Source organism: Oryctolagus cuniculus, chromosome 1 (genome assembly GCF_964237555.1).
Source record: "Oryctolagus cuniculus chromosome 1, mOryCun1.1, whole genome shotgun sequence".
Lineage (NCBI taxonomy): Eukaryota > Metazoa > Chordata > Mammalia > Lagomorpha > Leporidae > Oryctolagus > Oryctolagus cuniculus.
Genome location: NC_091432.1, coordinates 188,768,176 through 188,792,942, shown reverse-complemented (window position 1 = coordinate 188,792,942; position 24,767 = coordinate 188,768,176). Strand labels below are relative to the sequence as shown.

General features: G+C 36.8%; 1 long non-coding RNA gene and 1 pseudogene across 1 annotated transcript in view; one reads left to right on the top strand and one right to left on the bottom strand.

The window, feature by feature from the left end:
• LOC127490927 (uncharacterized) overlaps positions 1–22,834 on the top strand; it is a 126,322-nt gene extending 103,488 nt beyond the window's left edge. Inside the window, exon 3 of the long non-coding RNA XR_007919293.2 lies at positions 22,447–22,834. This is a non-coding gene — a long non-coding RNA (uncharacterized lncRNA). The remainder of the gene's footprint in view (positions 1–22,446) is intronic.
• LOC100359258 (solute carrier family 2, facilitated glucose transporter member 3-like) lies at positions 18,141–19,650 on the bottom strand (annotated as a pseudogene).
• Positions 22,835–24,767: the final 1,933 nt, after the last annotated feature.

Below are 24,767 nucleotides of genomic sequence, written 5' to 3'. Positions count from 1 at the left end.
AAAGCAAAAACAAGCAGGTGTAGTCATCTTAATATCAGACAAAATAAACTTTAACACTAAAACTGTTAAGAGAGACAAAGAGGGGCACTTTATAATGATTAAGGGATCAATTCAACAGGAAGATGTAACTATTATAAATGTATATGCACCTAATTACAGGGCACCGGTTTATTTAAAAGATATGTTAAGGGACTTAAATGGAGACTTAGACTCCAATACAATAGTACTAGGGGACTTCAATACTCCACTCTCAGAAATAGACAGATCAACCAGACAGAAGATCAACAAGGAAACAGCAGACTTAATCGACACTATAGCTCAAATGGATCTAACAGATATCTACAGAACTTTCAATCCTACATTAAAGATTTTACATTCTTCTTAGAAGTACATGGAACCTACTCTAGGATTGACCACATACTAGGCCATAAAGCAAGTCTAAGCAAATTCTAAAGAATGAGAATCATACCATGCAGCTTCTCAGACCAAAGAAGAATGAAGCTGGAAATTAGCAACTCAGGAATCCCTAGAGCATATGCAAACACATGGAGACTGAACAACATGCTCCTTAATGAACACTGGGTCATAGAAGAAATCAAAAGAGAAATCAAAAACTTTATTGAAGTAAATGAGGATAACAACACAACATATCAAAACTTATGGGATACAGCAAAAGCAGGGGATTCCAATTCAATCCCATCAAGGTGGCATGTACCAATACCATCTCACTAGTTAAAGTGATCAGTTTCAGTTCACAATTGATCATAATGATAGGACTAAGAGTCAAAGGGATCACACAAACAAGACTATTGCCTGCTAATACTAACTGATAGAATCAAAAAGGGAGAGAACGATCCAACATGGGAAGTGGGATACACAGCCGACTCATAGAATGGCAGATGTCCTAAACAGCACTCTGGCCTCAGAATGAGCCCTTAAGGCATTTGGTTCTGGCTGAAGAGCCCATGAGAGTATTTTAGGCATGGAAAGCCAAGAAACGCTGGCAAAAAAGAAGATCTCTGTGAGTGAGATTGCAGTGGAAAGAACGGGGCCATCAAAGAAGGAGGTACCTTTCTGTGAAGGGAGGAGAGAACTTCCACATTGACTATGACCTTGCCTAAATATGATCAGAGTCGGTGAACTCAGGGGGCTTCCATAGCCTTGGCAACTCATGACAAGAGCCTAGGGTGATTACTGAAGCTATAAACAAGAGTTTCTATTTGTTAAGTCAATAACAGGAGTCACTGTGCGCTTACTCCTCATGTAGGATCTCTGTCCTTAATGTTTTGTACAATGTGAACTAATGCTATAACTAGTACTCAAACAGTACTTTACACTTGCTGTTTCTGTGTGGGTGCAACTGTTGAAATCTTTACTTAATATATACTAAATTGATCTTCTGTATATAAAGATGATTGAAAATGAATCTTGATGTGAATGGAATGGGAGAAGGCATGGGAGATGGAATGGTTGTGGGTGGGAGGGAAGTTATGGGGGGAAAAAACACTGTAATCCAAAAGCTGTACTTTGGTAATTTATATTTATTAAATAAAAGTTAAAAAAAGGAGAGAGAGAGAAGTCTTTCATCCACTGGTTCAATCCCCAATTGACCACAACACCCCGTGCTGTGGCGATTCACAGCCATGAGCCAGAAACTTCTCCCGGGTCTCCCACGTGTGTGCAGGGGCCCAAGGGCTTGGGCCATCTTCTACTGCTGTCCCAGGTCATAGCAGAAAGCTGGATCAGAAGAGGAGCAGCCGGGACAAAAACCATTGTCCATATGGGATGCTGGCACTGCAGGCGTTTACCCGCTACGCTACAGCGCCATCCCCAGTAAAGATTTTGGCACATTTTTAAGAATGTTAATGAGAAATTCTGATTCAGAACAGTCACGCATCCTTCATCATTTATTAATTTATGCTTAAGACAGAAGTTTTAAAAGGTTTTTTTCTTTATTTTCTGCTCTTTTATCCTCCTCTTAAGAGATTTCATCTTAAGTGAATTTCCTACCAGTCCCAAAATTATAGTAAACAGAAAATGGGCACAAGAAACTAAAGACAGTATAGGGATTGACTGGAAGAATCTCCTGGCCCTTAGCTTCAGATCTGCCCAGCTCCAGCCACTGCGGCCATTCGGGGAGTGAGCCTGTGGATGGAAGATCTCTCTCTCTCTCTCTCTCTCTCTCTCTGCCTTTGCCTTTCAAATAAATAATCTTTTTTTTGAAAAACTACAAAGAATGAAATCATATACATCCCCTATATGTTCACAATATTGCTAGAAACCAAGAGCAGAAAGAAATTGGGAATTAGAAAATAATAACATAACAAAATACTATATCTGAATGCAGATATAGTATTGCAAAGAAAAAATTATATAGCTACTAATGTGTAAATTAAAAAGAAGGAAGATTTCAAATCAATAACCTAGCTCTTCTCCACTAGAAACTAAAAAAGAAGAAAAATCTAAACTCAGTGCTAGCCAAAGGAAGAAAATACCAAATATCAGAGCAGTGACAAAAAGAAAAATAATTGAAAAAATCAACAAAACTAACAGGGTTTGTTTAAAATATCAACATAATTACAAATTTTTAAATTAACTAAGAAGAAAGAATAAAATGCTTAAAAGCAGAATTAAAGAGAAGGCATTACAATTATGCTATAGAAATGAAAAGAATTATAAGAGAATACTATGTATCATGTTATAACAATTATTTACCAATAGGGAACTGATATATAGACAGAAACATACAATCTATCAAAACCAAATCATAAAGAAATATAAAGTTTGAACAGAACAATAAGGATGAATTAGATTGAATCAGTAATCAAAGCCTTTCTTAAAGCAAAAAGCTCAAGAACAGATGTTACATGGGAGAATTATATGAAATATTTGTAGTAGAATTAACATCAATCCTCTCCAAACTCTGTTAAAATATTGAAGGGGAGGGAATACTTTCAACTCATTCTTTGAGGCTGGTATTACCCCTATTAGAAAACCAGACCAAAACTGTAAGAAAAGGAAAACTACAGACTAACATCCCAGAAGAATAATGATGAAGAAAACCATCATCAAATGCTAGCATATCAAATTCAAGAGCACAATTAAAATATTATATACCATGAACAAATGGGATTTATTCCCGAAATACAAGAATGGTTTCACATATGGAAATCAATTATCTATTATAATGTGGTGGAAAGAAAAACACACATGTTCATCTCAACTGATGCAGAAAAACTGATGATTCAATGCCTTTTACAATGTTATTAAAAACAATCAAATTAGTAATAGAAGAGAATGTATAAAAACCTCATAGTTAAAATCATACTCAATTATGAAAGATTGAAAGCTTTTCCTCTAAAACAAGACAAGGATGACCACTCTTTCTACTTCTATTCATATAATAATGAATGATCTAGTCAAAGCAGCTAGATAAAAAAATGAGTAAGAAATATCCAAGATAGAAAGAGAATAAAATTTTATTTGCAGATGGGTGCTTCCATATTGAAAAAATCACAAAGAACAAATTAAGCAAAATTGCAAGATACAAAATTATACACAAAATCCAGTCATGTTTCTGTATGTTAATCATCAATAATTTGAATGGGATTTCAAAAAAATTCCATTACCATAGCATCAGAGAGAATAAATAATTCAAAGTATTCAAAATACTTAGAATAAACCTAGCCAAGGAGATGAAACTGTTATACATTGAAAAACACAAACATTGCTCGAAAATTTAAGAAGACATAAAGTGGAAAGACATTCCTTAATCATGGATAGGAAGACATAATATTATTAAAATGTTCATCCTAATCAAATTAATATACATATCCAATACAATCCACATTATAATCTCAAGGACTGCTTTTTTTTAACAACAGAAAAATTTATCTTAATATCTTGTGAAATCACATACAATTCCAAATAGCCAAAAATGCTGATTCTTTCTTTCTCTCTCTCTCCCTCTCCCTCTCTCTCTCTCATTTGTCCTTCATTCTTTCAAATAGATAACTAAATACAAATAAAAAGAATTTTGACAAATAATAACAAAATTGAAAGACTCAAATTTCCTGTTTCTAAACATATTACTAAGTTACAGTAGCCAAAACAGTATGGTATGTATATAAGGCCAGAAGAATAAATCAATGGGGATTAACAGAGAATCAAAACCTAAACATAAACACATATTGTAAGATAATGTTTATAAGGGTTCAAGACACAATCAATGGAGAAAAGATAGTTTCTTTAAGAAATGCCAATCAACTGATGACTGGATAAAGAAATTATGTTATGTATACACTATGGAGTACTACTCAGTGGTAAAAAAAAATGAAATCCTATATTTTGCAGCAAAATGGATGCAACTGTAAACCATTATGCTTAGTGAAATAAGCCAGTCCCCAAAATACAAATACCACATATTTTCCCTGATCTGTGGTAACTATTAGAGTACCTAAAATGTAATGTATTGGAATGAAATTGACATTTTAAGATTCGATGATCATTTGCAGCTTCTGTCTCTACTTTTAAGAAAATCTTTTTTTCCTTATCATTTGTTGAACTCTTTACTTAGTGTAGGGTTGATCTTATGAGTATAAAGTACTGAAAAAGATCTTTGTGAACATTAAGAGTAGAAATAGGAGATGGAGGAGGAAGAAGGGTTAGAGCATGAGTGGAAGGGAGGGTAGGATGGAAAGTATCACTATGTCCCTAAATCTGTATATATGAAATAGGTGAAAATTGTACACCTTAAATAAAATTTAAAAAAAGAAAGAATTACTAGAAAACTGTATATCTACAAGCAAAACATTGAAATTGGATCACTATCTAATAATCTGTTCAAAATAGATTAACAGTCTAAAAGTAGACTAAACTATAAAATTTCTAGGACTAAGCACAAAGGAAAACTTCATGACTTTGAACTTGGCAGTGGTTTCTTGACTATAACAACTAAAATAAAAAAACATTCATAGACAAATAGGACTACCTCAGACTAAAATTTTTATGCATCAAAGAATAATGTCAACATAGTGGAAAAGGCAACCTACAGAATAGAGAAAATATTTGAAAATTATATATCTGAAAATGGGTAATATTCAGAATAGATTAAAAAATAACAACTGAATAATAACAAAATCCTAATATCTTCATTAAGCCAAAACAATATTGCCATTTCATGGGAGTTCTGGCTTGAGTACATGACACCCAGCTTCACTCTGCTCCAGCCATATGTGTATTGGACTTGAACATACACTTCTCCAATGATATACAGATGGTAGTTAAATATATGAAAAGATAATCAACACCACTAATCATCAGAGAAATCCAAATAAAAGCCACGTGGTACCACATTATATCCTCTAGGACGGCTATTATGAGAACAAATGAGCAAACAAGAAACAAAAAATAAAAAGTGTTGAGGCCGGCACCAAGGTGCAGCAGCTTAATCCTCTGCCTGAGGCGCCGGCATCCCATGTGGGCACCGGTTCTAGTCCCAGCTGCTCCTCTTCCGATCCAGCTCTCTGCGGTGGCCTGGGAAACAGTAGATGATGGCCCAAGTCCTTGGGCCCCTGTACCCATGTGGAAGACCCTGAAGAAGCTCCTGGCTCCTGGCTCCTAGCTTCAGATCAGTGTTAGATATCAATTCAATTCTTATTTTAAGGGTTTAAGCTTTATTTAAAGGTTTCTTGAAACTTTGTATCTTTTGAAGAATACTATACTTTCTTTTGCAAAACCAGTTTCTGTTAAGGCAAAATGATTTTTGTTATTATTAGCACTGTATGTTCAACTACAAATCTAAGCCTGAAGACAAGAAGTATTTAGCAACAGTGTGTGTACATAAACAGAAATTAGATGAATAAGACATATATATTTTACTGTAAAGGAGTTGTATTTGGATATACAAAATCTCTTACTGCACAAGGTTTCAGTTTGATTTATTTGTCTCTGTCTTTATATCCATTACTGTAACTCAGAGTGCCTTTGTTGCCAACAGAGTTTTGGCATCTCATTTATTCTTATTGACATTGGTTACAAAATACCCACCTCTAGATACAGGTTTATCAACTTTCTAAAGCAATTATGAAGAAATCAGCCACTCCAAAATCCACAGGGTGTCTTATCATATATTCTAAAAATTAAATAAAGAGATCCTATCATTTCTTGAAAAATTCCTAAAAAATATCCTGGAAAAATTGTATGAACTCTTCAGAGATCTATAATGTTTTATTGGGCAAACATGACACCTTCAAATGCATATACACTCAGTTTCTCCTTTCAAGTGTCCTTTTGCTGTTTTCTAAATTATGTCTAGGTTCTTAATGACATTTCTTGCTGAATAGCCTGGATGCTATCCATCCTAAGTGAAGTCAGCTTGGTCCTTTTAGTACTTCTAGAAGAGTCTCAGGTTCTACTCATTTGCATTAACTCCAAGAAAACTCACTGTTGATTTCTTGGATTTCTGTTCCAAACCTCTGACTTGGCTCACTTCTCATTTTTCTTTTCTGCAATGTAACTCTACTGTCCTCTGAAATAACAGTGTTTTCCTCTTTTTCTTTTTAAATCTAAGTCTGTTGTTTTTATTTCAACAACAATCATTATGGCTTCTCCATGGAAAAGCTTTGGGTGATTTTTTTAAAAAGATTTATTTATTTATTTGAAAGGCAGAGTTACAGAGAGAGAGAGAGAGAGATCTTTTCACTCCCCTAGATGGTTGCAATGGCCAGGGCTACTCCTGGCTGAAGCCAAGAGCGCCATCTGGGTCTCCCATGTGGGTGACAGGGCCCCAAACACTCGGAGCATCCTCTGCTGTCCTTCCAGGTGTCTTAGCCTGGAGCTGGATCAGAAGTGGAGCAACTGGCACTTGAACTATTGGTCAAATGGGATGCTGGCACTTTAGATGGTGGTTCAACCTGCTGTGCCACAATGCCAGCCCCTCATTTTTATATGTCAAACAGTTCAAATTTAAAATATTTGGCAAGATGTCTTAGAGCTTTTACATTTTCTAGCCTCACCATTCCAGAAAAATCTATCAGCTTTCATACTATTATTCATTTGCATTGTTGTTATCTAGACCAAGTGTGTCAACTCTAAAGCCAAATTAATTGTATTCACATTTCAACTTTTCCCTTCATGAATTGGACATGTTTCTTACATGTATGATCCTGTTACCCCACATAAGTAAAATTGATATTGGGTGATAAATAAATGTTAGCTACTATTTTGCTAAATTTGCTTTCTAATTCTCTATTTGATATTCAAAATCCAACTTAAATATCACTTTCCTAGATTACCAGCAGAAAAATTCATTATGTTTTTCTGTTACTAAAGAGCATTTTTTACAAAGTTTTTCTAAAAAACTTTTTTTATCTGTTATATATCTTCTTGCTATCTGTTGCTTTACACATTTAATTTCTTTTTTTATTTGACAGTGTTAGACAGTGAAAGAGAGACAGAGAGAAAGGTATTCCTTCCATTGGTTCACCACCCAAATGGCCACTATGGCCAGAGCTATGCCAATCTGAAGCCAGGAGCCAGGTACTTCTAGGTCTCCCACGTGGGTGCAGGAGTCCAAGTACTTGGGTCATCTTCCACTGCCCTCCTGGGCCACAGCAGAGAGCTGGACTGGAAGAGGAGCAACCAGGACTAGAACCGGCACCGACATGGGATGCTGGCACTGCAGGCAGAGGATTAACCAAGTGAGCCAAGGTACCAGCACTTAATTTCAATAGTATTATAATCTGCACAAGGAGAATGAAGAACAACCTGAATGTACTTCCAATATCTAGCACACAAAAAGTTGCTTAATTAATGTGTACTGATAAGTAAAATATAAGTGGGTTAATTATCAAGCAGGTCATGCAAAGTAAATGACTGTGTATAAATAGGACATTTTAGAACATTTTTGTCTCATAAATATGAGCATATAACATTAGCAAAAATGAGCAATCTTTGAGTTTTTAATGTTTTTTTTTTCACATTACGCTGAGAAAAATGCAACAATGTTGGCCATTCTGATGAAATGTTAGTATTACCAAAGAAAAAGAATGGAGGCAGACTAAAAATTTTTGCCACTTGTTTATAAAGCAGCAATACAATTAGCTTTAGTCTCATCCCAGTTTAATTTAGTCTGTCCCCTTAGGAGAGATCCATTCACCATATTTAATTTAGCTGTAACTCAGTGTGGTAACTGTTCTCCAAAAAAGAAATCTTAATGAGTTGAAGACATGCACCAAATATTTCTGATTTCTCTACAAAAATGTGTTACTTTTATTGTATTGATAACACCCAAGAGGTAAATTTAACGTCTGAGAATAATTCTACTTAAGACTGCTATTAAAAATACCTCAAAGTTTGGAAAACAAAGACTAAATTTAGATATAATTCAAAAGTATGTTAGGATTTTAACTTTTTCCCGAATCATAATAAAAGAGAAAGAAATAAGGGAGAGATGAGCAGAGTTGAGTAGGAACGGGAATGCAGGTGGAGCAAAGGCAGGGAAGAGAAGGAAGGAGCCCCATGACTTCCTGTGATTACTTATGTTATATGGAAGGCAAGTAGAGTACTTGAGCTAACTACTACTAACCTGAGTCATAAAGTCTCTTTTATCCCTTTAAATGTCCAGTTTCAAATCTTCATCAGTTTTTGTAATCATTGTAATTTCCAGCTAATATTTAGCATTTATTCTTTCAGCTCATTTCCAAAGAGAAAAAGGTATTCATCTCATTTCTAAACAAGTTAGTGACAAGGAGAATTATGGCTCAGGCCACATTCCTTATCTCATTGTCACCTTGTATCAGTGATGGATTGGAACCCACCCCTAAAGTGGGGCTGGGAGACACTCCTTAGTGGGAGTGTGCTCCCAGCTCTAGGAGAGCTTGTAATACCTTTAAGAGCTGGTCAGAGGTCTTAATCATTATTCTGTTATGGAAATTCAACTATCTTAAAAAGCTTCAAAAATAATTGCCATCTATGAAGATTTATCACTGCCAAACATTTCATGATGTCAAATCTTTTTTTTTTAACTTTTATTTAATGAATATAAATTTCCAAAGTACTACTTATGGATTACAATGGCTTCCCCCCCATACCGTCACTCCCACCCACAACCCTCCCCTTTCCCACTCCCTCTCCCCTTCCATTCACATCAAGATTCATTTTCGATTATCTTAATATACAGAAGATCAGCTTAGTATACATTAAGTAAAGATTTCAACAGTTTGCTCCCACACAGAAACATAAAGTGAAAAATGATAGATGATTTTTTTTTAAATGATGATGAAATCAGATCAGACCTATTGTCATGTTTAATCCCAGTGAGAGTCAAGTTGGGAATTGATAATTTCTTTTTCTTTTTCTTTTTCTTTTTCTTTTTTTTTTTTTACAGAAGATCAGTTTAGTATGCATTAAGTAAAGATTTCAACAGTTTGCACCCCCATAGAAACACAAAGTGAAATGTACTGTTTGAGTACTCGTTATAGCATTAAATCTCAATGTACAGCACATTAAGGACAGAGATCCTACATGAGGAGTAAGTGCACAGTGACTCCTGTTGTTGACTTTACCAATTGACACTCCTGTCTATGGCATCAGTAATCTCCCTATTCTCCAGTCATGAGTTTCCAAGGCTATGGAAGCCCTCTGAGTTCTCCGACTCTTATCTTGTTTAGACAAGGTCATAGTCAAAGTGGAGGTTCTCTCCTCCCTTTAGAGAAAGGTACCTCCTTCTTTGAAGACCTGTTCTTTCCACTGGGATCTCACTCACAGAGATCTTTTTGCCAGAGTGTCTTGGCTTTCCATGCCTGAAATACTCTCATGGGCTTTTCAGCCAGATCCGAATGCCTTTAGGGCTGATTCTGAGGCCAGAGTGCTGTTTAGGACATCTGCCATTCTATGAGTCTGCTGAGTATCTCGCTTCCCATGTTAGATCACTCTCCCCTTTATTTATTCCATCGGTTAGTGTTAGCAGGTACTAGACTTGTTTATGTGCTCCCTTTGACTCTTAGTCCTTTCATTATGATCAATTGTGAACTGAAATTGATCACTTGGACTAGTGAGATGGCATTGGTACATGCCACCTTGATGGGATTGAATTGGAATCCCCTGGTATGTTTCTAACTCTACCATTTGGGGCAAGTCAGCTTGAGCATGTCCCAAATTATACATCTCTTCCCTCTCTTATTCCCACTCATGTTTAACAGGGATCACATTTCAGTTAATTTTCAACACTTAAGAATAACTGTGTGATAATTACAGAATTAAACCAGTCATATTAAGTAGAACAGACAAAAAAAAATACTAAGAGGGATAATGTATTAAGTTGTTCATTAACAGTCAGGGCTATGCTGATCAAGTCACCATTTCCCATAGTGTCCATTTCACTTCAGGAGGTTTCCTTTTTGGTGTTCAGTCAGTTGTCACTGATCAGGGAGAACATATGGTATTTGTCCCTTTGGGACTGGCTTATTTCACTCAGCGTGATGTGTTCCAGATTCCTCCATTTTGTTGCAAATGACTGGATTTCGTTGTTTCTTACTGCGGTATAGTATTCTAAAGAGTACATATCCCATAATTTCTTTATCCAGTCTACCGTTGATGGGCATTTAGGTTGGTTCCAGGTCTTGGCTATTGTGAATTGTGCTGCGATAAACATTAGGGTGCAGACCGCTTTTTTGTTTGCCAATTTAAATTCCTTTGGATAAATTCCAAGGAGTGGGATGGCTGGGTCTAATGGTAGGGTTATCTTCAGGTTTCTGAGGAATCTCCAGACTGACTTCCATAGTGGCTTCACCAGTTTGCATTCCCACCAACAGTCCATGATGTCAAATCTAAGACTGACCATGATTCTAATCTGAAGGGATATTATCAAAGAATGCTAGTATATCAGTAATTATTATCTTTCTCTGGCTCCCTTATAGTTTCCATTGAGTTAAGAAACCACCTTTTTCATGTTTCTTTGACAAGTCCCCTGGGGATCTGGGAATCACACTGATGTTCTCCCTTCTGTTTTATTATTGGTCTTTCTACCCCACCCCACCCCAGCCCGCCATGAGGACTTGGCTGGCAACTCAGATAATCAAAGGGTGGCAGCCTTAACAGTATCCATCATGCTACCATATCAATGGTGTTTAAAATAACAAAACCTCATTATGAGAAGAAAGTAAGAAGATATGACTTTATGACTTGAAAAACTCAGGTTGTAGATAGCTAATGGAGAAAACATTTATGTTCCAAAATCTGTATGTGTAAAACATGAAACTGTGTAACTTAAATAAAATTAAAAAAATACTTTTATGATGTGAAAGTTACATGACAGACTTTGATAGCTTCAAGAATGAAAGGGATTTGAGTCTGTTTTAAGATGTGAAACAGGGGCCGGTGCTGTGGCATAGCAGGTAAAGCTGTTGCCTGCACTGCCGGCATCCCATAAAGCTGCTGGTTCGAGTCCCAGTTGCTCCTCTTCTGATTCAGCTCTCTGCTATGGCCTGGGAAAGCAGTAGAAGACGGCTCAAGTCCTTGGGCCCCCGCACCTGTGTGGGAGACCCGGAGGAAGCTCCTGACTCCTGGCTTCAGATCGGACCAGCTCTGGCCGTTGCAGCCAATTGGGGAGTGAACCAATGGATGGAAGACACCCCCCCCCCCCCCGCTTCTCTCTCTCTGCCTCTCCTCTCTCTGTGTAGCTCTGACTTTCAAATAAGTTAGTAAGTCTTTATAAAAAAAAAATCAGCCAAAAAAATGGAAGACAATTAAGTGCTTTGATTCTGATGCCAGGTCAACACAAACAGGAAGACTTTAATAGAGGGAAAAGAACGTTTTAAAGACCTTAGCACAAAAGCACAGATTTGGCAAATATGGAAGGAATGATGAAATGATAACTTGAGTTGATTCTAAATGAATATGCAAACACTCAGATTTCACTTGCTTGTCATTTTGCATACTCCTTGGAAACCATTATCTGTCACCTGCAAAAAGTGGATGTGAGTGGTTTATCTCTGCTGAAGTAGTGCCACGAGAATCTAGATTATTAACTGCTCACCATGTGCCAGTGTGATGAAAGAGTAGGACAAGCTTCAACAGCACGAAGAAACCGTATTTAAACACAATCAAATACAATGGGGATTGTTGCTGTCTCTTGAAGACAGTTTGAACACTGGGTGGTGTGCAGGGAAATGTATTGATTTTGGAGGCAGATACACTGGGATTTGAGTCCTTAGCTCTACTACTGATTTTCAGAAAGAGTATTTAATACCAAAGTGCCTATTATGGAATAGTACATTCAAATGTCCCTAATACTTTTGATAAATCAAAATTCAATAGCACCTAGCCATTTAGCTTCCTTTTCCTGTAAAGAAAATGTTTGGTGTGTATTTCCATTCCTTTTTCCCTGTAGAAATCCAAACAGCCCATAAGCTTTTACTAGATCTGCACAACTAAAAAAAGAAGTGATAAAAGATATTTATTTATTTATCTATTTATATATTTGAAGGGGTGAGGAAGAAGCAGAAGGAAATGGATATCTTCTGTCTTTCTGCTGGTTGACTCCCCAAAGGATCACTATGGTTGGGCTGTTCCAAGCTGATCCCAGGAGCCCAGCGCTCCTCCTGGATCTTCCATGTAGGTAGGTGGCAGGGGGCCCGAGAGTAAGGCCATCATCTGTAGCTTCCCCAGGCACATTAGCAGGGAGCTGGGCCCCAAACCTGGGTTGATATTGTAGGCAGCAGCTTAGCTTGCTGTGCCACAAAACCAGCATGGTAGTGAACTGGGTATCTTTCATTTGGTTATTGTTACAGCCCTTGCTTATGTTCTTGCTGAGTAATGTCTTTTTCCTTTTTCCTGTGGAACTTTTTAGTGGAGCATTAAGCCTTTGACTATAATGTAAATTAAAATATGTTATTTCAAAAGTTAAAAAATTGGCTTAGAAGTCTATATATTATTTGTCTTGTATAAATTAAGTGTGTAACTCACGTAAAGTAATTGTTGTTACCTATGTTTATTCTCTCAGTCAATGAATTGTTTTTCCCAGTTGAAAATAGTGTTTTAGCTTTAAGTTTCCATATCAGATTTTATGATATTACAAATTTTATGGGGCCGGCGCCGTGACTCACTTGGTTAATCCTCCGCCTGCGGCACTAGCATCCCATATGGGCACCGGGTTCTAGTCCCGGTTGCTGCTTTTCCAGTCCAGCTCTCTGCTGTGGCACAGGATGGCCGTGGAGGATGGCCCAAGTGCTTGGACCCTGCACCTGCTTGGGAGACCAGGAAGAAGCACCTGGCTCCTGGCTTCAGATCGGCGAAGCACCGGCCATGGCGGCCATCTGGGGAGTGAACCAACGGAAGGAAGACCTTTCTCAGTCTCTCTCTCATTGTCTGTGACTCCGTCAAATAAAAAAAAAATTTATAAAGAATTTTACATACCTTACTTATTACTCCAAATTCTTGAATCCTACAACCCTAGAATATTTGGAAGAATAATTACATCTGTTAGGAATAAGATACAAAGATAATATAATGACCGAGTTTCTAATTCTCCAGAAAAAACAGAACTGAAGTACATGATGAAATTATAGATAGTTGAATAGCCAGGCTTTTAAGAGTGTTAGTAGGAACTCAGCATGATAGTTGAAAGTAAAGGAGTATAGTATACTTTTAAAAAAGTTTCCTTAAATTGGAGTTGGTAGCTATAAGGTATGTGTGCTAAGATATGATACTTTCTCAGCCTAAATTACTCCCATCTTATTGCAAAGACTAAGCACCCAAACCTGCAAAAGGATGAGCACAGAGATTTGCATATTATTGATATTAAATATATTTTACTTTCTTATTTTATTATCTATGTGGAGTAAAAAAGTAAAAGAAATCCTGATGGATGAAATAGGACTTGATCTGATAGAATTTTAAACATCGTCTGTGTATGATAATTAAGGGAAAAATACTCTAAACTAGAAGAGGAAGAGGAGCAAAGACATGGAAGCAGGAATGCACTTTGCTTCTTAGGGTATTATAGAGAAAACCATTCAATTAGAGTTCTTCCAGACAGAATAACAACTTTAATAATAAATTTGGATGTCACATAGGCAGGCCACTGAGTAAAAATCATGTAAAATAATTTATTTTTTTCCAAACTGTATAAATCTCTTGTAAAGACAGTATTTGTAGAGTGACTAATCCAAGAGGCAGGTCTAGCAATAAATTCCACTTTTTATTGTTATCTGTCATGATAGTTACATTGAAGTAGCAAATTACCTCAAATCTCAGTGGTTTAACACAACTTAAGTTTATTTCTATGAACACTATTTGCTTAATATGGATCAGCAGATGTCTCAGCATATCATAGCCACTCACAGATGTAATGTCCATGAAGACTCAGTATCTACAGATACTTGCATTATGATAAGGTGGAGAAAGAGCTTATAAAGATCACACTCTGGCCCATAAAGTTTCATCTTTGAGATGAAGCACTACTACAATTCACTGGCCAGAGAAACATTTCTAACTTATTCAAAGGGCATGGTTATGTATAACTACTCAAAAGCAGAACAAAATATCTTTGAATAACCCTTAATAACATCATAATTGTCAATATTCATTATGGATCACTGATGCAAACTCAAATAAAAATTTTAAACGTACTTCTCATCTGGATAAACATTTGATATCTATTTATACATTATTTTTAGTTGTTTTTCTAGTGGTTCCTCTGGATATTGCAAATAATCTCTTACTCTAAAACAATCTTATTCACATTAATATACCATATTTAGAACACTACACTAAACTTTTTATATTGTTCCAATCTTTCCTCAGTTTTCTGTGTTATTATTATCAGACAAATTACATCTTTGCACATTATAAGCCCACCAACACAGTTTTATAATTATTACTTTATGCAGTTGGGTCTTTTTAATCATTTAAGTTAAGGAAGTATTCTAAGAAAAAAATGTGCACACCTTCACTAGCACTCCTTATTTCTCAATGTAGAATCATATTACTATTTTGGGGACCCTCATGTCAGCATGAAAGAGTCTATATAGTATTTCACCTAGGGGAGATCTGCTAGTGATAAATTTTCTTAGTCTTTATTTGTCTTGCTATGTCTTAAATTCTCTGTCATATTTGAAGGATGATTTTTGCTAGATATAGAACTCTTTGTTGACAGTTTTTTTTCTTGAACTTTGAATATGTAACCAAACTGCCTTCTCGTATCCATGGTTTCTGATTATAAATCATCTGGTAATATTAATGACAATTCCATGTGTATATAGTGTCATTTCTCTCCTGTTGCTTTCAAGATTCTCTCCTTGTGTTCCCACAGTTTCACTATTATGTGGATGTCTAAGTTTTCTTAGATTTTATTGAGATCAACAAAACTGTTGTAGACTAACATTTTTCACATCACTTTAAATAGTATCTCTCCCACTCTCCCTTCCCTGCTTCTATCTTTTATGAATGTTGGTAATGTGCTTGATAGCATCTCACAGGTCTCTTAGTCCGTCCCACTTTCTCCTTGTACCTCAGATTAAACCATCTCAATTAACCTTTCTTCAATTGCTCTTATTTTCCCTTCTACCAGTTCAAATCTGTTATCGAGCTCTTTAATGAATTGCTCATCTGAGTTATTACAACACCTGGATTTCAATTTCTATTTGCTTCTAATTTTTAAAAAATATTTTATTGATTTATTTGAGAGGCAGATTTACAGAAAGAGAGAAGGAGACACAGAGAGAAAGGTGTTCCATTTGCTGGTTCACTTCACAAATGGCTGCAACGGCAGGAGCTGGGTCAATCCAAAGCCAGGAGCTAGGAGCTTCTTCTGGGTCTTCCTCATGAGTGTAGGGGCCCAAGCACTCAGGCCATTTTCCACTGCTTTTCCAGGCCATAATCAGAGAGCTGGATCAGAAGAGGAGCAGCTGGGACATCAACCTGAATTCATACGGGGTGTGCACATCTGGTAGAGGCTTAGTGTATTATGCCACAGCACTGGATCCTCTAATTATTTAAAAACTATAATTTGCATCTCTTCACTGATAGTCTCTATTTCATGAACATTATTTTCATGTTTTGTTTCTTTTGACATAATTTCCTTTAATGCTTTTTTTTTTATTTTCAGGATTATCATTTCAAAAAACCACAGTATCATTAATGATGGAAAATCCATATGGAAATATGCTTAACTCGGTTACTAAGAAATGGGGAAAAATTCCACCTTGCATAATTGCCAACCAACTATCTGAAGAGCCAGAGGTAGAGATGAAGTTAGAGGAAAGTCACCCTTTCCAACAGGTTCCAATCTTATAGCCAAGTGAATTTTCATCCAAAGGCTCAAAGACTAGAGAGAATGATGAGAACTAAAATATTGTTATCAGCAAGGATTTTGCTAACGGATCTGAACTGTGTAAGCACAAGGAGGAAAAGGGAGATTAAGCGATTATTGAAAAGGAATGAGAGGGTATTTTCAGGGTCCAATCTCTAGTTATAAAAGTCCTGGGAAACTAGGCAACGACTGTGGAGGTGTACATGATCTCCAACAGAAAAAAGGTAGCCAAATGTAAGTTCTAGATGCAAATTCCCCCCAGCAGAGTCAATGTTATTCACACGTATAAGGATGAGTTTTTAGTGTATTCTAACTATTAGAAGGCTATAGCAATAAAAGAAACAAATAATCAATAAACTACTTTTACCCAGTGCAAAGTGACAGTACACATACATTCATATTCTCACATGCAGGCCACACTGCAATTTACTCATGCTGTTTCAAATGTGGTCTACATGAGGACTCAAGACCCCAAAGGACACTTGACATAGTGTCACTGTACATGGTGACAGGTGTGCCTTGACATGGTAACAGACAGACAAGCATGCAATGACCCTTGCCATGACATGGCAATAACACACTTTGGGTAATCATCATTCAGGTAAATTCCTCTCCCAAATCCGAGGTTATAAATTCTACATTGGCTATGAACATTCTCCTCTGAATTTCTTTAAAGCTGCAGGTTGAAACAAAATAAAAACAAACACCTAAAATCTCCTAAAGAGCAAGATGAAGAAATACTGTACCTCTGTGAAGGACTATTTTAGGTTTTTCATTTGGAGGGCTCTCTCCCAGCTGAGTTGTGGGATTGTTATAGACACGGGTGTTCACTACTAATGGAAGCAGTTATTTGGTCCAGTGAGGGGTGGGGTTTTCTACAAATCTCCTTTGTTTCTCCAGACTCCACCCAATTAGAACCCATCCACCAACATTAACTACAATTCTCCTCTTAGTAATAACCCTAGATTCCAAGTTATACTATATTATAAACTATAATATTAAGGATAAAAGTTCCAAAGGAAATCAGTAGCTTTTATAGACAGGCACATAACCTTTCAAAGAAATAAAACTTAGGCATTTTCTTTACATTTGCAGTACAGAAATTGTTAAGAGGTAACAGACAACCCTCTGGCACCACATTGTCTACCCTCCAAGAATGAACTACATTTCTCACTGAAATTCTCCCCTCTTATTGCACCTTGACTTTTCCAGTATCAAGTCTTCTTCTACTTTACAGCCTCTCTTCAAATGCCTCTCTCCAACCTGAATTTCCTTATGTTCACAGTCTTTGATAAAATCACTTGGCACTTAGAAAATAAATATTTATGCAAAAAATCAGAAGATGAATAAGACTCAAGTTACTTTGCTGCGTAGAGTTGTATGGAAATGAGGAAGTTGTTCTCATATAGTCCTCACCTTGGCCCTCCACATCATCCTCTCTATATGCTTTCTGCCAAGTCTGAGGTTGAGGAAACCGCACCCTTACTCTTATTCTACCATATGCCCTGGTGAGACAATATTAGAACCTAAGGGAGGGACAGCTGGCCAAGGTGTCAGTTGCCAAGCAGCCAATCCCTCCTGAAATGAAGGTAGGTTTCTTTGGTCTCTCCAATAGAGAAAAGAATTCTAATAAATGAAACACTTAAAAAGCCACTGGAGATCCAACTTCTCCCAGCATTGGATTCATCTGAGTGCCGGGGGTGTGTGGGATGAAAAAAGAATCAAGCTCTAGCATTCAGAAGCAGTCCTTGGTTCATCCTGATGTCTCTCCCTGATTCAGGAAGAAGTCGCTTTTCCATATCGGGTGGGAGGTGAAAGTAGGCCCAACTTAGACCTGGGTGGTCGTCTCAACAGGCTGGATGCTGTGCATCTCCCTCATGGGGCCCTTCCCCAATGCACTGGTCTTCACAGCCTAGCCTTCAAAGGTCTGAGTGATATCCTCTAAAGTCTTGCCTCAGATCTCAGGAAATTTAAGGATAGTGAAGCTAAAGAAGATGAGGAGGAAGATGGCAAAGATCACGAAATGTTGGCTCCTAAATAGTACGCAGCTGAGGGGAAGAGCATAAGAGCATACAACCAAAAAAAAAAAAAAAAAAAAAACAAAACAAAACAAAACAGGCGATCCAGTTGGAACAACCAGCCACCACCATTGCAGCGGGGTGTTGTCCCTGGCTGAAGAGCTCAGCCACAATAACCCAGGGAATGGTGTCTGGTCCAAAATCAAAGAAGGCCACATAGATCAAGATAGCAGCAATACAGTCTAAGCCCAGTGTATCACACTTATCCTTTAATAAAAAGAAATAGCCATGAGGATAGAGCAAAAACCCATCCCTCCAAGCCCTATCAGATGCAGATTCCCCCTTCCTGCTCATTCCACCAGAAATACAGAAATTATCGTGAAGATAGTAATAACCACCCTCACACTGAGGGTGGCATCGATTGGTTCCTTAACACCTGCATTCTTGAAAATTCTTGTTGAATAATAGAACACAGCATTGATCTCAGAGAGCTGCTGAGAGAGCTGCGGCATGATGGAAATGAAGATGGATTGCTAGTAGCTGGGTGCCCTGAAGAACTCTAGCAGAGTGACTTTTTCTGTGCCATCCTAGCACTCTCACCTTTCATCTCCTGGATGTCCTGAGCTACATCCTGGGTGCTCCATAGCTACTGGAAGATCTGCTTAGCATGATTTTCTTCCTTTCTATTAATGGGCAAGAATCTAGGACTTTCAGGGCAAAATGGAAAGGCTGCACTTTGCAGGATGGCTGGAATGAAGCCCAACAGCACAGCCCATAGCTCTTCAGACACCAAGATGATCTCCAGACCAAATATCTGAGCCACCAGGATCCTGATGATGCTGCCCAGTTAGTTGAAGGTACCGAAGGTCTCTTGTAGTGAAGTAGGAGAGTTCTCTCCAACATACATAGGCATAAAACCTGTGCAGAGTCTGCAGAAGTGGCCAAAACCAAGTGGCCCAGGATCAGCATTTCCACTGACTCTGCTATCTTACAGAACCCCAAGGGGGGGAGCTATTGATTACAATCAACAGGTTGATAATAAGCACTGAATTGTACGTGCCAAAGTGGTTGATGAAGAGTCCAACAGAAAATAAGCCAATCATGCCTTAACAGAGAAGATGGCCACAAAGACCAAAGATTCATGAGCAGCAGCTTACTGGGAGGGTCTTCTAACTTCTCCTCCAAAACGTCTTTGAGAAAGTCCTTTATGATTATCTCAAGAGCATTGATAACTCAAGTATTGTAGCCAAACAGGAAAGAGCCAATTGCGGTGACAGTGGTGGCAAAGATCAGATATGGGATGACTTTCGTTGTACCCATGGCCCGAATTCAATCCTTTTCAAATCTGTTAAGGAAGATGTAGGTGTGGGATTCCAGAGACACCGTTTCCAGTCAACACAACCTTCAGACTAGGCTCTGCAGCAAATTTTTCCTCAGGTCACCAGGAACCCCCACAGCTCTCTCACTCACCCTGACAGCATCCTTCTCCATTAATAATTTAATTTAATTATTTTTTTTTATTTATTTGAAAGTCAGAGTTACACAGAGAGAGGAGAGGCAGAGAGAGAGACAGAGAAAGAGAAAGAGAAAGAGAAAGAGAGGTCTTCCGTCCAATGGCTCACTCCCCAGTTGGCCACAATGGCTGGAGCTGCACCAATCTGAAGCCAGGAGCCAGGAGCCTCTTCTAGGTCTCTCACATGGGTGCAGGGGCCCAAGCGCTTGGGCCATCCTCTACTGCTTTCCCAGGCCATAGCAGAGAGCTAGATCAGAAGAGGGGCAGCTGGGACTAGAACCAGCGCCCACATGGGATGCCGGCGCTTCACACCAGGGTGTTAATCCACTGTGCCACAGTGCCGACTCCTAATTTAATTAATTTAAATTCTTTGTCTAGAAAACTTATTGCCTGAGTTTCCTTTGGGACAGCTGGGTTGGCTGACATTCTCTTTTCTAGCCCATACTTTCCTGTGTCTTTGCACGCATCAGTTATTGTTTAAAACAGAATATTTAAAAAAATATAATATAGCAGTAGTTGATACCATGTCCTCTCTTCTTTTGTCCAGTGTTTGCTGTTTTTGCTGTTATAGGATGATATTAGTCTGTTGAATAACTTTTCTGAATGAATTTTGTGAAATCTGCAATTTCTGTCATGTGTGGTCTTTGAAGCTTGGATTATTGGTCAGCATTTAGTGGAGAGATTTGCTCTGATTCTTTGAACCAATAATTTCCCCAGCCTTTGACTGGGTTTCTGTTACCCACTTTGGAGATCAGAATTGGATTTCCAGATACCAGCTTTAGGACCGCCCTCTGTTCATCTGTTCCTTATATTTGGGTAATTGCCAGTGGATGGGAACTTCTCTCTATCTCTGTCTCTCTGTCATAAATAAATATCTAGTATGAGAAGTTCTATCAGAAGAGCTTTCCAAAGGAACTATTTGACAAGTTGAATACCTGGAAATGGGTCTTTTCTGGAGCACTAAACAGTTTGCTTCCCTCAGTGATCCTAAAGATATTAAGATTGTGAGGCTGTTGCCTGTCAAAACTTCTGCAGAAACAAAAAGAGGGTGCTGATAAGATATAATGCCACAGAATTTTCTGTATTTATTTGGCCATTTATAGTGAATAATTTTTTTTTTTTTCAGATTGAGGATAGACTTTGCTAATTTCCAGAGATTTGAAAAAGGTTGAGTTTGACATTAATTACAAGTGACATCATTGCCTTTATGAAGACTTTGTTAGTCCTTATTCTACCATTCTTGAAATATTTTTCTTGTGTGCATTATTATTACACCTTTCAATTATTGAACTATCTTAAAATTGTTAAACCGATATTTTTCATGATATTTCCATTTTTCTATTCTATTTTTTTAGTAAAATGTTTCAACTTTTATTGGATAAAAGTGAAGCTAATGTCTAATTTTATTTATAATTATTTTTAGTTAGCCACATAGAGCAATGATTTTAAAAAGACTTTGGTTTAGATCAGATTAAAACATTTTCAGAAAATGTTCACTTGGGTATTTCATGAAACACAAACAACATAGAAGAACATTTTTATGTAGCCACAAAAGTAACATTTGTATTATAGGTTGAATATCCCTTAACCAAAATATTTGTGACAAGAAGTATTTCAGAGTTCAGACTTTTTTTGATTTTGAAATATTTGCTGTCTTTGGAGTAGGACCCAAATCTAAACACGGAATTCATTTATGTTTTATATACACATTAAACACATAGTCTTAGAGTAATTTTACATAATATTTAATAAGTTTATTTACTTTTATTTATTACAGAGAGTGAACAATATCTTCTATCCACTAGTTCATTCCCCAAATGCCTGCAACAGTTAGGGCTGGGCCAGGCCAAACAAGGAACCAGGAACTTCGTCTGGGTCTCTCACAAGGGTGGCAGGGATCCAAGTACTTGAGCCATTGTCTGCTGCCTTCAGGATTTCAAATTAGAAGGAAGATGGATCAGAACCTGAGGCGGGCTCAATTCTAGGCACTCCATTCTGAGAAGCACATGTCCTAATTCACAGCTTAACCCGCTGAACCACAATGCCTGCCCCCAAGGTTTTGTGCATGAAAGAAGTCTTTTGATGTCCTAGAAATCTTTTGGATTTTGGAATATTTCAGATTTTGGATTTTCCGATTAAGGATGCTCAACCCATAATTAAACGTTTAAGTCAAATTACAAGGCAAAGAGACTTTAACATTTGGTATTGTTTTATTTAAAAGTCAAGGGATATTTTTTCTCCTGGCCTTGTCTGACCTCCAGTGGCTTTTTTTTTTTTTTTAATATAGGCATGTTTGGGCTTCACCTCTCTATTTCCCATATTATATGTCTTGGCATTATCTTTTCTATTAATTACAAATATGTGTTAATCAAATCTATGGTTTTGATGTCATTTTTATATTGTCTGTGTATCCTGGCTAAGCTTCTCACCAGATAGAAGAAATCCATATTTGAATTGTGAAATTCCCAGTATTTAGAAGAGTGAACGTTCCCTCATAGATGCCCCATATTTCTTATGAGTCAGTACACAAAGAAATGTTTTCTAAGTGACTTGTGACTTTCTTATAATTCTTTCTCTGTCTTGTGTATTCTCTTTTATTCTAGAGTTGTATGTCTGGCACCAAAATTTACTGTGAATCATTCCTCAGATGAAACAAGAAGAGAATTACTCATGAGAGGAAACACTGCTGAACCACAGGTCACAGAACCTCAGATCTGGTCCCAAATCTGCACTCCTCTGCCCCCTGGCCCCACCTGGTCTTTGTCAGGTCCCAAAGCCCGTTTTTCCTGCTTATATAAAATAAACTGGCTAGTAATCCCAAGGTCAAAATACTGAAGCAAAGCTAAAAAGATTGTGGATCAGAATTTTGTAAATACAAAATGGATGCCATTGAAGTGTGTTACTAAACCTGATACTATTAATTTTGCAGTTTCTGATGAAATTTTCACAATTCACAGTCATAATGAACTGTTAGCATACCTACTTACTTTCTTGGACAGAGAACCAGGGCATTTTTACATTGTAGTACTAGTAATTTAATTCTATACAAAATGTTGATATTCATGAAGAATTTAGGCTTGTTGAAGTGTGGTATTATATAAAATAAAATTGCATTAACAAATTATTTCTATGCTTTAATCTTCAAATGCAGTTCCTAGTAGAACTACTTTGTACTATACAATTGGAAGAAAATTGGATCATGATATCTCATCACAACCACAAAGGAAAGTCATATGTAATGAAATAAGCATCCCTCAGTGAGCAAACTAAAGAAGGCAAACTCTTTTAACAATATAACTCACATTAAGTGAAACTTTCTATATATCTTATTGGAAATATTAAGCATTTAAAATTTGTCCATATTTGAATAGATTTTTTAAGTTAATCTACCAATTATGAAATTAATACAGATCAATTACTGAGACTTTTTTAAAGTTGTGTTTTAAACTCAGATTCCCTTTGAGGTCTTTTGGCACTCACTACTCATATTAGTCCTTCTACCTCATTTTTATCATCATTGAATAGTCATCATTCACTTAATGAAGAAATTAACATGAAGAAGTCTAAGTTCATTTTACGTCTGATATTCTTAGTGTCTTTTGATAATAGGTTAAGAGCTAGGAATGCAGAATTGAAAAGATCTAGTCTTCATGCTCTCAATGTATTCAGTCTAGTGGACATATGAGAAATTACTGTAAGGATATATAGAGACATTGTTATGCTATCACAAAATTTGGTTTAAAATATTAATACTACATGGAAGATAAAGTAACTGACTTGTTGCTTGGTTCTGGAGCAGCCTTCAGAGGAGACAAAGTATTAACTTTGTCTTAAAGTCTGCATGGGATTTTGCCAGGTAAGAGATTGTCTTGGCCTTTCATGGAGTAAGAACAAGTATGTGTAATGACACAGAGACACATAAATGCAATAACATGGTTTAGAGGAAAAATTAGACAATCAGGAAAAACAGGTTATAATCTTCATGGAAGAACAAGGAAAATGTTAAATGAAAAACAAGATGACACTACATTGTCAAAGGCTCTTGAAACCATCTAATAGAATTTGGTGAAACTCTGAAGATTTCTTTAATGGGAAATTTTACCTGAACCATGTAAAGTAAATAATAGTAAGAATAAAAATAATTTTCAAAGTCAAACATATTTTCATTTCTTTCTCTGACAGTTTCCAAAATATATGGAGATCATATGATACATAGTTAAGATGCTAATTTTCCTTGAAGGTTTGTCTTATATTTACTGTATATGTATTTATTTCTACTTGACATTTGACTTGTTTCATTTTTGATGTTGTATATATATAATATATATATCTTTATAAATTACCTCAATTCTCATTTGTAGGGAGGTTTGAAATGAATGTATATACAGATGGAATATATGTCATAGTAAGAAAACTTCTTCTATGTCTCTGGTTATATGTCTTACCAATTCAGAGGATTGTCTGAACTGAATGAGGAAATATGAAGAGCTCAGTGGACATATTATGACCATGACAGACACAGTCATTAAACAATCTACATTTTAAAAAGATTTCTCTAATGGACCACCAGAAAATATTTTTTTTATTTTACATACATCATTTTGGGTATTATTCTTTTAAGATATATTTTATCTATATCATCGATAGTCTTACAAAATGTAACACACATAGATGTGTTGTTGGAGTCCACTAGCTAGTGTTTTGTTGAGGGTTTTTGCATCTATGTTCATCAGAGATATTGGTCTCTAATTCCATTTCTCTGTATCTTATTCTGGTTTAGGAATTAAGGTGATACTGGTTTCATAGAAGGAGTTTGGGAGGATCTACAACCAATGTATCTTTGACAAAGGATCTACAAAGAATCCCTGGAGCAAAGACAGTCTCTTGAACAAATGGTTCTGGGAAACCTGTCTCTCTGTGCAGA